This window comes from Cydia fagiglandana, chromosome 4, assembly GCF_963556715.1.
Source record: "Cydia fagiglandana chromosome 4, ilCydFagi1.1, whole genome shotgun sequence".
Lineage (NCBI taxonomy): Eukaryota > Metazoa > Arthropoda > Insecta > Lepidoptera > Tortricidae > Cydia > Cydia fagiglandana.
The window spans coordinates 4355990-4360749 of record NC_085935.1 but is presented as its reverse complement, the minus strand read 5'-3'; the positions used below and the strand labels follow the sequence as shown (position 1 = coordinate 4360749).

General features: G+C 38.0%; 1 non-coding gene across 1 annotated transcript; it reads right to left on the bottom strand.

The window, feature by feature from the left end:
* Positions 1–4261: 4261 nt before the first annotated feature.
* On the bottom strand, positions 4262–4349 carry Trnag-ccc (transfer RNA glycine (anticodon CCC)). The gene is given in 2 exon segments: positions 4262–4298; positions 4313–4349. It is a non-coding gene; the product is annotated as a tRNA-Gly (tRNA).
* Between the last annotated feature and the right edge of the window lie 411 nt (positions 4350–4760).

Sequence of the window (4760 nt, the reverse complement as noted above, 5' to 3'; positions counted from 1 at the left end):
TTGTTGTTATAGCGGCAACAGAAATACATCATCAGTGAAAATTTCAACTGTCTAGCTATCACGGTTCGTGAGATACAGCCTGGTGACAGACGGACCGACGGACGGACGGACAGTGAAGTCTTAGTAATAGGGTCCCGTTTTACCCTTTGGGTACGGAACCCTAAACAGCGAAGTCTTAGTAATAGGGTCCCGTTTTACCTTTTGGGTACGGAACCCTAAAAAGTGAAGTAATAACTGACGTTTAGGAATTCAGTGACTTGTTATGCGATTCTCGTACCTAAATGCTATTCAATTCGTACGGAACCCTATGATACCAGCCTAGTTTCCGCTAGTTTTGGATGCTATCCAAACATAAGTCTTCCTAACTAATGTAGGTAGTTTCAGTTTATTTGACGTTAATCCCTGTTCGGAATTTATTGGATCCACTTGAGTTTCATAGGTATTTTTTGCGAACAAAACGATTTGAGACGTGAATTATGCGATGTGGCTCTAAACTATACTTAGGTAAAAGGTGATAACGTTGCGTTGAGACTATTTACGTACGACCATTCGACCAACGCGATACTTAAAAGAGGCCTATTAGGTAATGGTATATATATTTTAATACACGGAACCATGCCCAATATTGCCTGGCCTAAAAAGGTACCTAATTCTTTCCAAAACGGTTGTCTAAATAAACGCGACCATTATTAGCAATTTAAAAAATCTGTTTTCCAAAGAATCACCGAATTAGATTTATGTGCAATTGTGTGTCACAATTACAATGGCAATCAATGTGCCAATCTGTACAATGGGCGTTCTTTGTAACTTAAACTAATTAATTACAAAAACGTAAATCTTGTCATGTAATGCGGGTAAATAGCCTGAACGGAAGGTACAAACACCAACATTCTTAACTGTTCATCGTTGAACCTTACCTTTGCCTTTTGTAATAATAATAATAAGGTTTACGAACTCTCAGTTAACAGTGTGGGCGATGGTACAAAAAAAAGTAGAGATCAGGTGAGTTAGCTTTAAATACAGTAAGTATTTATTTTGTTTCTTGGACAGACGCAATCTTCCAATTTATCTGAAATTATATTTATTCTTTATCTTAAAACGTACGACTCACTTTCACAGCCTTCTGCCAAAATCCTCTGTAAATAAATCTCTTTTGGCAAATATTTGATGGCCACACAGATTTTAAGCCGAAGTTGACGTCTTTGTAGGTATATTGTTTAAGTATTGAATATTTAGATTTAACGTAAAATATCTCTTTTTTGGTCGGAAATGCATAAATTACCTATCGGAAGCTCGGATATAATGCAATAGATGGTCTGACTATGTTGGTTGATAGATATATCAAAACCTATTAAGTCAAAATTCGTTTTTTGTGTTACTTGGTTCCACCTAGTAAGTCCTCACCCGATTACAAAGAGAAAAGATTGCTCTAAAGTCGGCATAAATAACAGATATTTTGGGGTCAATTTTCAAATAGGCATTTTTTGCTGTCCCACGGCTAAAACTCGAAGTCCATAGGACTAAAAGACTGGGTATGTATATATTTTCATTCAGTGTATTATAAGCTTTAAAAATCATGCACAACTGTACCAAAAATATTATTTGGTCCTGACAAAATCGCATTTGAAGTTCCAAAAACGGCGAAATTTGCCGTTTTTCGCGTGTCCCAGTGGCGGCATCGCGCAATAAAAAAAATCATAACTTTGGATGTAGGCAACGTATTATAAACAACTTTGTATTTCTATAAAGAGCATTTTCTAGAGAATTGATTTAATCATATTGATAAATTAATGCGTTATTTAATAAAACAAGGGAAGCCTTTTTATCGCTGTCCCGCGCGGCACCTGTTTTGTTATGACTTAAATATACCCCCTATAATCTTCTTTGTCTATTGAATAACGGTTAGATTAAATTTACAACGCAATAGTGCGGTTAGTTGGGCATCGATTGACATCAAATGTAAACCCGGAAACAATTTAATTTATTTAAAAACAGATAAAAATCTCTTTCGATATATTTTGGTACGACTACAACGACATTTGTATGGACGCTGAATACGTTGGTACATAGTTGGAATAAAACTATTTCTTTTATAATAATAGTTGCAAATATAGTGTTAAAATATATAGTAAAATAAATAAGTGAATCTGTTGTATTGTGTAGAAAATATCGCTAAAAAATATTATTGGCGACATGTCGCGACATTTGTATGGCGACATTTATACGGCTATTTTGACCGTATAAATGTCGATTGTGGCATACAAATGTCGATATAGTGCCATACAGATGTCGAGAAGGTGTTATACATATGTCGTCAGGGTCTTATAAATGCAACAAAAATAATAAATAGTGGCATATACATGTTGATACTGCCATATAATGTCGAAATAATGTCGTATACATGTCAAAAGCGCCTTACAAATGGCTAAATAGTGTCATACAAATGTCGATCTTTAAACGTCCATATCTAGCTAACTATAAAAAGTACAGAGGTGCCTCCTACAGTATATTTTTTGTTGTTAAAAACCCTTCCTAAAACAATGATTATAAATCAGATTTTTCAAAAAAAAAAAATTGCCATACAAATGTCGAAAAAACACCCTCTTCAAAAATTGACCCTTTGACACCTCCAAACCTAGTAAGAAGCATGACTGGTGATGGTTTAGCATTGTAAAACTCAGAAAGTCACAAATCCCATATCAAAACCTAGTAAGGGACTGAGACATACTAGGTTTTAGCGTGGTTATCCAGCAAACATCAGGCAGGCTTACTTAGAGACTGCGGGGCACTGCGCCTGTCCCATATAAAAAACCGGACAAGTGCGAGTCGGACTCGCGCACGAAGGGTTCCGTACCATAATGCAAAAAAAAAACGAAAAGAAAAGCAAAAAAAGAACGTTCACCCATCCAAGTACTGACCACTCCCGACGTTGCTTAACTTTGGTCAACAATCACGTTTGTTGTATGGGAGCCCCATTTAAATCTTTATTTTATTCTATTTTTAGTATTTGTTGTTATAGCGGCAACAGAAATACATCATCTGTGAAAATTTCAACTGTCTAGCTATCACGGTTCGTGAGATACAGCCTGGTGACAGACGGACGGACGGACGGACGGACGGACGGACAGCGAAGTCTTAGTAATAGGGTCCCGTTTTACCCTTTGGGTACGGAACCCTAAAAAGGTAAACAATCTTTACGTGTTTTTTAGGGTTCCGTACCCAAAGGGTAAAACGGGACCCTAGTACTAAGACTTCGCTGTCCGTCCGTCCGTCCGTCCGTCCGTCCGTCCGTCCGTCCGTCCGTCCGTCCGTCCGTCTGTCACCAGGCTGTATCTCACGAACCGTGATAGCTAGACAGTTAAAATTTTCACAGATGATGTATTTCTGTTGCCGCTATAACAACAAATACTAAAAACAGAATAAAATAAAGATTTGAATGGGGCTCCCATACAACAGACGTGATTTTTGACCAAAGTTAAGCAACGTCGGGAGGGGTCAGTACTTGGATGGGTGACCGTTTTCTTTTTGCTTTTTTTGTTTTTTTTTTTGCATTATGGTACGGAACCCTTCGTGCGCGAGTCCGACTCGCACTTGCCCGGTTTTTTATTGAATAACGCTTTTGAAAAATAAGTCACGGTAAACAATTATGAATCATATTGGTACCCCAACTCCCAATGAACTGTATATAGACCCGGAATAACTGAAACTGCGAGGTATTTCTGATTTATACAGATCATAATTCAACGGGGGGATATCGAGGGCTTTGCGGAGTGCTGCACAAATATGTTCCGTGTGATAGATGTCCGTTAGTACTGCGGAATGGAAAGGGATTACTGGGCTTTGAAACGTTTAAAATAACTCAAAAACCGGACAAGTGGCAGTTGGACTCGCCCAACGAGGGTTCCGGGTCCTTTTTAGTATTTGTTGTTATAGCGCTCAGACCAACCGGTTTTCTGTGTTATAGCGACAACAGAAATACATCATCTGTGAAAATTTCAATTGTATGTGTATCATGGTTCACAGCCTAGTGACAGACAGACAGACGGACAGAGGAGTCATAAGTAATAAGGTCCCTCAGGGTACGGAACCCTAAAAAAGCTTTTTCGTTAAAGAAAGCTTAAAAACTACAAATTTTAAAGATGCTATTTATTTAAAATGTATTGCACTAACTTAACATTTAATGCCTTACCTTAAAACAAATAGTTAGTACCTACCTACTTCAGTTATCTTTCAGGAAATAACGCAAAACGAAAACAAAAAATGACTCGTGAAGGATTCGAACCTCCGACCTCCGATAGTAAAGTGTCAATATTGGGAATTCGGCGCTCTACCAACTGAGCTAACGAGTCGATGCATCACCCAGCGAATATCACGATCGTATGCTGCAAAATGACGTCAAAAACGTATTGCACAACATAATGCAAGGATCAGAATATCACTTGAACACTTAGGTACCAAGGACGCGATATCGGATGAACGAATGTCAGTCAATATTCAATTGTAAATTTATATTTGTAAAAAGATAACTATTTAGTAACATTAAAAACTACCTAAAAGTAAAAACTAAACCAATCTAAATTAAAATAAATCCAAAGATGCTGGCAGCATTCCCTCGCTGAATGGCAATACTAATGCGTTGCGAGAGAAAGCTGCCAGCTCTCTGGTCCCCGGTAGTATCGGCCAGCTTTTTCGACAGTTCTTTAAAAAGAACATGTGCGCTTGGACCCCACGGCCCCAGTGTCTCAACACCGAATGCCACG